The sequence below is a fragment of the Sphaeramia orbicularis genome, chromosome 6 (assembly GCF_902148855.1).
Source record: "Sphaeramia orbicularis chromosome 6, fSphaOr1.1, whole genome shotgun sequence".
In the NCBI taxonomy this organism is placed as follows: domain Eukaryota; kingdom Metazoa; phylum Chordata; class Actinopteri; order Kurtiformes; family Apogonidae; genus Sphaeramia; species Sphaeramia orbicularis.
Window position 1 is genome coordinate 3,587,042 of NC_043962.1, and position 13,934 is coordinate 3,600,975.

Sequence of the window (13,934 nt, forward strand, 5' to 3'; positions counted from 1 at the left end):
AAGTTGTAGAAGATGACGGTGTTTCCACGGTAACTACAGAACCTCTGAACATCCAAACGGGTCATATCTGATGACCATGAAAAGATGACAAACTGTATTTTACACCAATTATTTACATGTATTGATAGGATTAGTAAATCAACAAGTATTAAACAGTTAAATCAGTAAATGGTTTTGGCCAAAGGGAACTGTTTGAGTCTTTATGGGTTTAGGATATCGCACATTCCCTTTCCTTTTATAATGTATTATGCATGAACTAAACCGTAAAACTGTTCCATCGGAGCCTGTTTCGGACCTGTCCCAGCCGCCGTCGGTAGAATTTAAGTTACATCTCTTGTTATTGAACTTCATTCAACACCCGACCATCAGCGTACGTTGAGAATCAAACCAATATGAGCAGCAGTGATGGTCCGATAGCCGTCAGCTGCTTCCCATTTGGCCAATTTGGGCGCCTATTGTCTGACGTTTATACGGCGGCCAATCGGTTCATTGAGACGTGACCCGTTCAGGCCACGGAACATTTCAACGTGATCATTGTGTAAACACGGCGGGTAAACATTGGAGCTGTATGTTTTCAGCCTGTTAAATTATTTAGATGTGGGGCCAATGTTTACCACTTTGCATCATTACAGTAATTGCCTAGAAGTCACGAATGCGGCGATCGTCTTGAACCGAATACTTTGCGAGCTTTTAGACGCAAATGAAATTCACTCGCCATCAAAGAGCGTCTCATCATCAAAGACGTTGTGCATTGAAAGAGAGATGAGTGTCTGGATGTAGAATGGAAGGGTCAGGCCAGTGAGCGTTTGTTCCCGTGTGTTTGTTCGCCGTTGAGTGCAGACGCCGCCGTGTACAATGACGCGCCTGTAAACCGTCCTGACACGTGGCGAACACACGCTTTTCTCGCCTCCTCACAGCCCTCGCCGTTGTTCCTCCCGATTGTTAATATGGAGAATGCACACATTAACATTTGGGCCTTTGAGCCTTGAAAATTAATCATTTATGAAAGGATCAACAAAGTACCCGTTAAGATGAAGACGGCATGAAAGAGTAACAAAACTGAGTTAATGTTACTGGAGTTTCTCTTGACTTTCTGACATGAACCAGACGATCGCGCAGCTTCTTTTCACTCCAGTCGAATGTGGAAATAACAGAAGCTAAAGGAGAGGTGAACTGTACAGGGAGAAAATATTTATTTATTAACTTCATTCTAGTTTCTGATAATAGATTGTATGTCCTTACTTTTCCCTCTTATGGCTGAAAACCGTTTTCTAATAAGGGCTGATCAGTGCAGATCTTGAGAGTCCACATAGTTCAGAAATGTTTTTGAGTTTTTATCATCATATCATCTTTGTGTTCGTGTTAGAGGATGTTTTTTTTTACAATAGAGCAGACAACATCTATTAAAGATAAGCTAAACACCTTCACATATAAACAGAAACCATTGGCCATTATTAACTCACCGACTGAGAGGACATGAGGTAATGTGAAGGCGCCGTGTCCGGCAGTGGCATCGTCTTCGTCATTGTCATCTTCATCATTGTCATCTTCATCTTTGTTGTCTTAGTCATCGTCGCTGTCTTCATCATCGCTGTCTTTGTCATCTTCATCAAATTCAATTTTTACATCTCGGGCGTCAAATTAAAATGATGCTCTTGCCGATTTCTGCAGATGTCAGATACAGATGAAGTCAACATAATGAAGGATCTGATGAGGTTTAGTTTGTCTTCCATCCACATGCTAACGCCAGTGGGTATAAATACTTCTTGAGGTATTACCTTCGTATTTTTTTCCTTTTACTCTACATTTTTACACAAATATCTGCACTTTATAATTTCAGTACAGACTGTGAGGTTTCAGAGTTTAATAAGTTTGTTGCAGACACACTTATCAACACTGATTTAAGAAACCTGAGGACTTGACACTATGTTAAAATCTACTGAATCTCAGTGGTAACTAGAAAAGCACCCAGAGCGCAGACCTTGGCCAAGGCAGATCTCCCCCCCCCCCCAATCACCACCAAAATCTAATCATTTGTTCCTTGTGCCAGTATCAACATTTCTTGAAAATTTCATGAAAATCTATCCATAACTTTTTGAGTTATCTTGCTAACTAACCAAAAAACAAACAAACAAACCCTGGCAAAAACATAACCTCCTTGGCAGAGGTAACAAGTCACAGTTCAGTATTTAAGCACCAGAAGTTCACACTGTCTTTCAGCACTATATAGTTGTAATCAATGAAGCAAAGCTAACAGTTGTGCTGTATTATGTTCACAAGAAAAAATCCAGAGTCGAAAGGACGGAGGTGAACATGGACCCAATGACAACTTTAAGAAGAAACTTGGAGTTTAGCAGTTCCAAACCTGTCGCACTGATCAATGCGCCATTTCATGCTGTGTTCCTATTGGTTGTTACATATAAAATATTCAACACAAGTATCATTTAAGCATTTCGAAAGAAGTGTACTGACATTATGTCTAATATGTTAATGTATTTTACTGCAGAGACATGCTACTGTTGACAGGTTTGACCACTAGAGGAAGGACTGAGTCACTCTGCTAGCCTAGGCCAATTTGAGGATGAGAACCAGAAAGAAACAGCTGTCAGCATGAAGTGATAAAACTAGCCACCGTTTTCTCCACTGGACTCTACTGTAAATGTAAAGAATGGAGTTGGATGGTAAATGTCAGTGTTTCTTCAACACAGGTCAGTTTGATTCTGAGGCTAATGAAGGTAGAAAGTTACTAAGGGATGGTCTTATCTTTGCTAAGTTGCCGTTTGTTGATCCATGGTTCAGAATAAACTGTGACAGTTCTGACCTTGTTTGTTGGATTCTTTAGTTCAGCTACTGACAACACAAACTGTACAGAAAACAGAGGTGATTTGAGGTTTTTTATGTTCTATAATCACAGGAAGCTCCTCATGAGGTTTCCATTATTAAGTAATGTCATTTGGTCCATGTTGTCAATTTCCAACATTGAACAACTTTTATAGATAATAGGAAAAATGACGGAACAGCAGAATGTGATGACTTCAGACTAAAAATGAGGTTGAGAAACTGGTGGAAAAGAAATGTAAAAAATGATTCAGTTGTCACTAGGGGTGTGCGATGTGAAGAAAGTAGATCATTAAGGATTAGAACATATCAATGATCCGACAAAGCAGAGAGATCGTGGAATCGCGCGGGTTTATACGGCTGGTGCGTTCCGTGCCATACATACCCCACAACGAGTATGCACACACTATATGACCACACAAAGTGAAAGTGAAACTTAAGACTTAAGTCTCCCGCTGTTGTGTCGCTCATGTTCCTTTTGCCTACCTGAGGAACCTTTAAATTGAGGGGGCAGGACATTTGCTTAAGGGGGCATTGCCCCCTCTTGCCTCCCCCTTAAACCAGGCCCGAGCATAACCCCCCCACCTCCAACCATGGTGGCAAATTTTTTTTCGGGGGGTGGCAGGTGGGAAATGATGAGGGGAGTCCTCCACATCCAGGTCCATTGTGTTACTCTTAGAATAACGTATGTCAACACTACGAACCTGTTCAATCACCTGAAGTGACAGCATCCCAAACTGTATGAGCCGAACCGCTAGAAGACCAGCCACACTGGTCTGTGTATCTGTAGCGTTAGAAGCAAAAAACTCTGACGCAAGCATTTAGTAAAGGCACTCTTTATGAGAAGAGCAGCAAGTGCGTTCCACATTGATACTTTTTTAGAGTGCCTGGATTCTTCTTCTCATTTTGGGCTTCTTCATCCGTCCAAGAGCATTAATGCGCTGATGACCAGTAGAAACGATGACCAGTAGAAACGATGGCCTACTGTCTTTCAAATCCCACATCAATAACGTCACCCGGTCTGCATATTTCCACCTGTGCAACATCAACCGTCTCCGCCCCTCCCTCACCCCCCATACCACCTCTATTCTTGTACACAGTCTCGTAACCTCCCGCCTTAACTACTGTAACTCCCTCCTTTTCAGTCTCCCCCAAAAGTCCCTCCATAAGCTGCAACTGGTCCACAACTCTGCCTGCCCACATTATCACCAAAACCCCCTCCTACCACCACATCACCCCCACCCTCCAGGAACTACACTGGCTCCCAATCAAACAGAGAACTGAGTTCAAACTCCTCCTGTACACATTTAAATCCATCCACAGTCTGGCTCCTCAGTACCTGTCAGACCTCCTCCATGTCACCACTCCAGTCCGTTCCCTCAGGTCCTCCTCCTCTATCCACCTCACCGTGCCCCCTGTCCTCCTCAGCACAATGGGAGGCCCAGCCTTCAGCCGCTCTGCTCCTCAGCTCTGGAATTCCCTCCCACCATCCATCCGTAACTGTGACTCTCTCCCCACATTCAAATCCAGACTCAAAACTCACCTTTTCAGGATAGCCTACCCCCCATAAGCTCTACTCTCCATTCTACAACTTCATTTCTATATATAGTAATTATTTGTTGTAATCTGTTTATTTCTTTGTATGTCATGGATTGTTTGTTTTATCTTGTTGTACAGTGTCCTTGGGTGTCTTGAAAAGTGCTTATAAATGAAATGTATTATTATTACCTCCGCCAAGGAGGTTATGTTTTTGCCAGGGTTTGTTTGTTTGTTTGTTTGTTTGTCTGTTTGTTTGTCTGTCCGTTAGTGTGCAACATAACTCAAAAAGTTATGGACAGATTTGGATGAAATTTTCAGGGTTTGTTGGAAATGGGATAAGGAAGAAATGATTAAATTTTGGTGGTGATCGGGGGTGGGGGGGCCCACGGGGGGGCCCGTTTCCAACAAACCCTGAAAATTTCATCAAAATCTGTCCATAACTTTTTGAGTTATGTTGCACACTAACGGACAGACAAACAGACAGACAGACAAACAAACAAACAAACCCTGGCAAAAACATAACCTCCTTGGCGTGGGGGGGCCCACGGGGGGGGCCACTGATCAGCCTTGGCGGAGGTCTGCGCTCTCCAAGCGCTTCTAGTTATTATTATTATTATTAGAAACATAACATGCTGTGCACTGTTAAAACCCCTCAGCCAAATATAGTGTAAGATTCTATTGAAAGTTACTGCCCTATAATTTACATTAGAATGTGTTTGTGTAAAACTAATTACTTATGTATTTATATTTGAAAGTACACGGATATCATGACTGTACAAGACCATTTGACCTTGAAAAAGTAGGTCAAAGGTCAAGGTCACCTATTTTCAATACGCTTCTGCTCCATGCCAAGATGCATCCACAGTATAAATTTGGTGCAGATATCTCAATACATTCTTCAGATAATGCGATTATGTCACTGAATGGACAGACAACACGATTACAATATCCCTGGTAAACCCAGAGCTACCAGCCACCTGTTCTGTAAACCTGGAGTATTATGTGAAACAGGCATTTCCTCTTTGATATTCTGTATTTTAATTTTTAATTTTTTTTTTTTAATGTTGCAAGAGTGCACTTAACTGTTCACATTTGAGTATGTTTATGTTCTTGGCACATGTTGGCAAAATAGCACAAACTATTTAAATTAAAAATGTTCAGGAAGGCTCTTTAGGCTAAATTATATTTAATGTTTTTCTTTTAGAGCTATGTTTTACACAGGGACACTGTTTGGTTGCACTGTTCTGAAACTTGCAAAGTAGTCTCAAAGATCAATGTAAAGAATCGTGATAAAACAGACTGATTTTATTTTTTAAAAAACGTGATAATATTTTTGCCATATTGCCCACCCCTAGTTGTCACAAATGATCCTTCGCTGAACCGCGTTTTGAAGCTTTACTTACTACTTGAGATGGAATAAAATTAAGTCATCCTTTATGTGTATGAAGGTAGTGAAGCTAAAAACAGAACTCCTGATCATATTCCCTCTTAAAATTGAATTTTTTGGTTGATTTTCTCTGTCAATGTTCAATGCAGTGCCATTCATGTATAAATGATTAATGCCAAAGTTGTACATTTGAATAGGCAGTGTGTTTTTGTTTGTAACATGTTCATATTACATGAGTGGCAGTATTTTTATTGCGAACTTCAACTCGTTAACTTAAAGAACGTCTTATTCTGCTTTTCTATAAGTACAAGAATTTGTCTAAACGTGACTTTTTCCACATTACCGTTAAACACAATCCTGAACTTTGATCTTTAAAAGACTCAATGGCGACGGTTTGTTTTGAGCGAGGACGCGATGCCGCTGATTTCCCATTAAATACAGAACCGTAACATTGTGATTACCGCCATTATTCGCCACATATTTCTAAATCTGCACTGTGAGAACACTATGATTAATGCATACATCAAACCACTTCATCAACTGTCTTAATCTCACATGAATTCGTCCTTCACATGTGCAACACTTTCTGTACCACACAATGCATGTGGTTGTTGTGTTGTAGCTGTTGTTGTGTTGGTCTGGCATGGACTCGTTCTGGACCAGGTTTTACTCCGTTTTCTTAATCTTCATGTTCCTCCGTCTGTTTTGCTCTGAATTGGAGTAAAACTGAATGAGATCAGATTTTGAATGTGAATTGTTTGCCGCACATTCTTTCAAAATTCTTCTTCAGTGGCTCAAGGGAAGACGTACATTCATCAGTGTTGATAAAGAACTTTTCTAATGGAATAAATGTTATCAAAATTATGAAAAAGTAAGTGTCCTTCACATGTGCAACACTTTATGTAACACACAATGCATGCGGCGCCTTTCTTCCTCCTGCTTCTTGCTGTCTTTCAGAAGTTTTTGAAAAGAGAAAATTCCCTTTTATTACGAGGCAAACAGTTGTTGGTGTCCTTTATCAAACGGCTCTTTGGAGAGAAAAAGGGAGACAGCTATGCGGACATTTAACCTTTTTATATAGTCTTACAATTGGAGCTCTCAAGGCCTTTCATTTGTAAAGTTCCTGTGGAAAAATCAGGGAGCTTGGACTCATTTCATCTGCCGGTACAGTATATTTATATTTCAGCTCCAATCAAAGCTAGCCAATATGCCATCCCTATGTATTTTCCCCTCTGAGCCCTGCCTCCCCACTATAATTTACACCGACATTTTGTGTGCAAATGCAGTAATAGACACATTTATCACATCAAAAGGGATTCAATTTTCTTTTCAATCATCCACCGGTATGAATAGCGCCACATCCTCTGCGGCCAACAATGAGGGGCCATTACCGTGAGCCAAAGGACAGCTTCGCCGTCTCCGTGCATTCAAGGGGAAAAGTGTGTCAAACTGTTCTCCAGCGTTTGTCCTACGCAAATGGAGACTGCTTTCAGACAGGTTAGTGTCCAATTTTATTGTCAGACAAATGTGATTTTTGTTTGTGGCGGTGGTAATCAGCGGGCCCCGACGCCGGTGTTCCTCGACGGTAAAGCCGGCAGTTAGTCCATTTAATACTCTAACTCTCATGTCGGTGGCAGATTGCCGAGTCCAGACATGACACCCGCTGTCTGTTCATTATGTGAAGAGGCTGACGTGGGGGATTGAGCCGGGGGCCGGGGGGCTAATTGTGGGAGACGCTAAAGATCTTCAGAACACAAGGCAAAGAAAATAAGTTTGGCTGTTAATTGTCCCCGTGTTGACACATCAGAGGTAGATGGGATGTTTTCTGTGCACTGACAGATATGGAGGAGGTTGGGGTTTGTACTTACTGTACGTCAGTCCACTCGTTTAAAAGCGCTGAAGCTTCAGTTTAGGCCACGGGTGTCAAACATAAGGCCCGCAGGCCAGGAACCGGCCCACCAAAGAGTCCAATCCAGCCCATGGGGTGAAGTGCAAAAAATTACACAGGAGACATCGACACTTAAAAGGTGTCACTAAGTCTTGATGAGTTGTTTTGATCATAAAGTTAAACAGTATATTTTTCAGTTCCAGATGCCTGTTTATTAGGGCTGTGTATCGGCAAGAATCTGGCAATACGATACAAATATACACAACACACAATACTAGGATCACGATACGATATATCACAATATATCACAGTACTGTTAAAAGGACAATTTTTTTGGTTTCTTTTTTTTAACATGATTTCCTTGAAGAACTGAATTCCACCAGAAGTATACACAAATACTAAACACATTTTTATTTGATTAGAACAGGATCTAATGCTATATCACAAAATGTTCCAGTGTTAAAACTTAAATTTTGTTTTAAAGACGTTACAGTTTCAGATCCTGTTCAAATGTTCATATTCTATTAGTTCAGAACTAACATCCTAACACTATTTTTGTACAATCCCACCAAAGGAACTAACATTATTCAATGAAAGAGTGTTAAATAATAATAAATAAAATATTAAAAAAAAAAAAAAAATTAACCTCAGCCATATCTGCATTTGAATAAATACCTAAAAATATCGATACAGTACTTTTTAATATCGATACAGTATTGTGAAATAAAATATCACGATATATTGCAGAACCGATATTTTCTTACACCCCTACTGTTTATGAAATGTTTTGTGTATTTTTAGATCCACTGTCATCTGTAAGTTGTAATGCCCGTGAAAATGATAAACTTAGGCACAAAAGTGTTAAAATCGCACTTATTTTTCTTCAGAAATTTCAGGTTGTTCATATTTGGTCAAGTTATTCACTGTTTTGTGAAGAGGATAGTTTGTCATAATGTATTTTTTCTGTTTTGCATGAAAACAAACAGACAAACTGGGAGTTGTCATTATTTATAGATTATTATGTTATTGGTCTGGTCCAGTCCACATGGGATCACATTGAGCTGTATGTGGAACCCAAACTAAAATGAGTTTGACAGCCCTGGTTTAGGCAGATCTGATCAGAATTTACACAAATCAAAGATCAATTAAACTGGACAAACCACCTGACAGAAAAGCTACATGATGGTTTACCTAAAATAGATCCAACTGACTCTGTGCAAACTTAAACTCCAAATATAAATAAGCTTATATTACCCTGTATTTATGAAATCTCTTCAAAAGACAGTTAAAGGTTTACAAAGAGCTTTGACAAGAAAACATGGAAAGTCAGTTTGTAAAGTGACAAAAATGAATGTTATAATTTAATCAGGCGATGATAAAAAAGGAAGATAAAAATGTTTGCAAATGTTAAAATAGGACAAAATATGTGAAGCTCAAGTTGTAAAAATTAAAAAAAAAGTCCAAATATAGCAAAGAAAGATAAATGATGCAAAAGATAATGTATTAAAACGAGGTAAAAGACTAATGATGATAAAAGATGAAACATAAAAAAATCCAAAATCTTATGCGGGATTCTTTTCCAAAACTCCTTCTTTAAGAGCAGTTTTTACGTCCTCTGGTGAACACTTCATCTCAGTGAGTGTCTGTGATCCCTTCCCTTCCAAACCTTTACTCTCGTTGATTTAATTCCGTGGAGTAAAACCTTCAGGATGGTGCGTTGGCCAGCGTTGGCACCGTCTGCCTCATTCTGCTCAAACGTCTTTGCTGTGTTTTCTGTCATCTCCTGCCACAGATTATCCATGGTCGGACGCTGCCAAACCACCGAGCCACAGCTGATGAAGTCATCCACAGAGCAGCCCCCCCCCCCAAAAAAAAAAACCCCAGAGAAACTGAACCAGCCCATCCTTCGCCGCCCCACGGCTGTCCCGTCTTGGCCTGCGTTGGGCATCAACAGCCGATCGTGAAACTTAAAGCTCCCGCTGAAGCTGCTGTTAAACCTTTATTGGGCAAGCAACTATTTTTGGTCATTTCAACACACATTACAAGACAGTGGCAGCAACCGTTATGGTGAGGACAGTGAGTTAACAATCTCAGGTCCAATGTGGTTTCCAGGGTCTGTAAAGTCCACCTCTGCAGGAACACTGAGTGGACCTGCTGTGTTAGGTACCATGAAGTAATGGTACTAATGTAAGGAATGATGTTCAAAGTGATAATGTGGATGTGGACAGGGGTCTGGATCAGCACTTATGTTGGTCTAATGTTCTAAAAGTTATATTCTAATGTTCTACAAATATTTGTTCCTTTCACATGTTTTTCTTGTACTTTTTATATATACACTACCAGTCAAAAGTGTGGATTCACCTGATTTTTCTTTCATGACTATTTATATTGTGGACTCTCACTGAAGGCATCCAAACTATGAATGAACACAAATGAAATTATGTAGTTTAAAAAAGTGTGACATAATACTTTCGATTCTTCATTCTGCTTTTATTACTGCTTTGCACATTCTTGGCATTCTCTTAATGAGCTTCATGAGGTAGTCACCTGAAATGTTTTCCAACAGTCTTGAAGGAGTTCCCAGTGATGCTGAGCACTTGTTGGCCATCTACGGTCCACCTCATGTCATTTAAATGAGAAGGTGAGTCCAAACTTTTGACTAGTAGTGTACTTCTTTTTACATGAATCCTCTTCATGCTAGCTAGCACATAAAGCCTTGACCAGGGAACACCAATGCTGTCTGTCCTGGGCCATAGCTGTATTTCTCCCCAGCTCCATCCTTCCTCTTCAATCTCTCTTTCAACTGATCTTCTCCAAGTTTCTTTCGGTCTGCCTCTTTTCCTCTTTCCAGGTGGTGTCCATTTCATTGCAACCCTCAGGATGGAGTCTGGTTTCATCCTATTTAGATGTCCAATCTATTGCCATCTCCTCCTCTTGATTTCAAATGATAGTGGTGTTGAGTTGTTCTTCTGGAAAAGTTCTTTGTTTGAGATGGTTGTTGGCCAGAAGATTCCTAACATTCTTCTGAGGCACCTAATTTGGAATAGCTTTTGGCTTACTGTTTGGGTGGCTTTCCAGAATTCTGCACTATAGTGCTGGGCGATATGGATAAAATCATATATCACGATATGGATTATTTTATATCACGAAAACGATATGTATCACGATATACTACAATAAATTATGTTTTCAGTTATTCTGTGAAAAGTTTGACAAAAATGTCATTGCTTACTTTTCTCCAACTTTATTTTGAAGTGACATTTAACTGAACTGTCACAAATGAGAAACATATGTCGAGGCCCAAAACGGAATCTGGCCCGATTCAGAATCGGGCCGGCCCAGAATGGAATTCTATTCTAGGCCGGCCTAGAATGGAATCCTGCTGCTATAATGTTATTTTTATACCATGTTTAATGCAAATGATCTAAATTATTACAAAAATCAATACATGGAATTTGCAAATATGTGGAAAAAAAATGAAACAAACAACATTTTAATTGTAAACTATAATACACTTTATTTACAAATAGAACCTAGTGGTACTCCCCACCAATATATGGTACAGTGAAATCGACTGAAATTGACAATAGTTACTCAAGGTATGTAAGACTGAAAATGTAAAATTATGACAAATTATGGAATTATGGATCATTTGCATTAAACATGGTATAAAAATAACATTATAGCAGCAGGATTCCATTCTAGGCCGGCCTAGAATAGAATTCCATTCTGGGCCGGCCCGATTCTGAATCGGGCCAGATTCCGTTTTGGGCCTCGACACATACATTTAGTGCAGCAATATAAATGTATCAAATGAAAACAACTGTGGCGGAGGTACAGTAGCCTTCACATTTTTTTCAAAATTATACAGTTATTTAAACTGAATTGTCAAAATAAACTATTTTTAATTTTTTTTTTTTAAGTGCACAACAGTTTCAAGTTTCTGAGAAGAAAAACACATTTTTGCACAAAAGTTCAGCTATAAAAAATAAACACAAATTATTTTTCAACTTTCTGAAATCTGTAACCTTGTAGTGCAAAGTTTGCAAACCAATATAAAGTGCCAAAAGTAAACATCAGGGTTGAACAGAACTCTGTTTAAGGCATTAACCATGAATAAAAGTGCAAACATAAAAGGCTACTTTGTAGAAGTAGATATGTTTCCGTCAAATTTATAAGTTGAGTGCAAGGAAGACAAGTTGGTCACCTGTGTTTGGCTTTAGACATGACCTCTTACATGCGATGATGTTCCCACTCACACTGACGGCCCTTTCAGATGATGATGTCATGTAGGGCTGCGTAGCTCTGCTCGTCCACAGGTCAGTAGTCAAGGCATAACGCACCACACTGCAAACATCCTTCTCTACGTGGCCCTGCATGCGTCATATAAGCGAGGCAACTCGACTTTACTGAAGTGCTTACGACCGGGCATAACGTACCTCGGATCAAGGACTTTGACGAGGTCTTGAAAGCTGTCCTTCTCAACTACATACATGGGAGCCACGCCTTTACCAATGTAACACGAGATGGCACATGTGATTTGTTTATGGCGCTGGGACGTTTTCTCATTCGGTGTGCCTTGTGCGAAAGACTGCTTTATCTTTGGCTGGCTATAGTTTTTCTTTTCGCAACTTACCCCCGCTGTTCCACAACTTGGTTTAGCTCGGATTTTTTGGATTCTTATGTATTCTTTTTCGTGGACCTGCTTTGGGTGACAGAAGAGGCTTGTTGTGTTGGTATCGGGCGCGGGAATAGTTTTGTAGCATAGTTTGCATATGGCCGTCTTCTGCTCCGTGTCAGACCTCTTGAACCCAAAATGTAACCAAATCACAGACGTACCCCCTCTTTTCAGTAAAAGTGCTTCTTCTCAGGCTGCCTGCGTAGCTGTCTCTGTCTGTTGCGACTCCGGGCATGAAACTTCAACCTGTTGCGCGTCCATCTTTCAGCACTCATGAGTTAAGGAACGTAAAGCATGTCACAAACCCGCGTGAGAATCAAAGAACGTAAAGCAGTGTCATGTCGCAAAACCACAAGACGGAGTTTCTTTGCGAAAAATCTCTTTTTTATTCTTCTTTATTTTCACATATATAAACTTAGAGTATGCATAGTGACAAGAGAACACTAATACAATCATCACAGACTAGTTAATGATATATTTGTTGTAATAATTGATAAAATTAGGTTAGAAACGATAGAAGAGAAATGGCACAATAGACACTTTTCTATCATCCCCACGATACGCATCGTCATATCGCCCAGCACTACTGCACTATATACAGTAGAAGGACTCCTAGAACATTGCTCTTGAATTTAGGCATTTTGGTGTTAGTGCTTATCGTCTTAGACTTCCAGATCTTTTTTTAATGATGCCAACACCTCTCTAGCTTTTATAATCCTGGATTGTATATACTAGCGGCATTGTACCCGTGGTGCCACTGTACAATAGCATGATAAGTAGAACTTGTCTGCCACCACTATCCATTTGTAAACTACCATTTAATCATGCATTGTGCAGGTAATAATTTGAGCCAACATGTGAGGCATGAAGGGAAGAGTATGTATTTGTTTGGGCTGTCCAGCATGATTAAATTCATCCAGCGGTAGTGAACCGCAGCCTTCACATTGTAGCATCGTCTGCTAGCAGTAGAAATGTCATGAACAGCAGCAGAACCATTTCCGAAAATGGAGTGTGGTGGCAGGGATGAAGAATTCAAAGTAGAGAGAGGCTAAAATTGCCCAGCATACCTCACAACATTTGAATACGGACATAAAATTGTGCCTAGTAGATAGTCAGGTAATGTTTCTATTCATTTGGTGAGTTTGGCGGTGATCAGGTCCGTGAAGGCTGAGGAAAATCCGTACAAACGCCCTCCTGTGCTGTAACATCGATGGGACACAGAACGTGTATTATATAGTAGGATTTTCCTGAAACTCCAACTTGTAAAAATGTACTTATTTTTGCCACAGCAAATGAGCTATGAGCAAGGAACCAAATATGGTAACTTCATTGACCCTGATTTTCTACCTGACAATTTTTTTTGCAAGATTTCACAAAAGTAATAAAGTCTTATTATGTCCTCCAATAACACACTAAGGTTAGTATTTCTATGAGTGCCCTATAATGGGTTAAAGGCGGCGGTCAGAGCAGCGTTTATAGAGCATGGAACGACCAAGAAACGAAGAACGAGCCACGAAACCACGTCAGCACATCAGGCAGAGGTAGCACATTGGCTTTTATGTGAAGTCGAGCGTGTTCTCGTTGTGGTCTGGCTCCTGGATTTA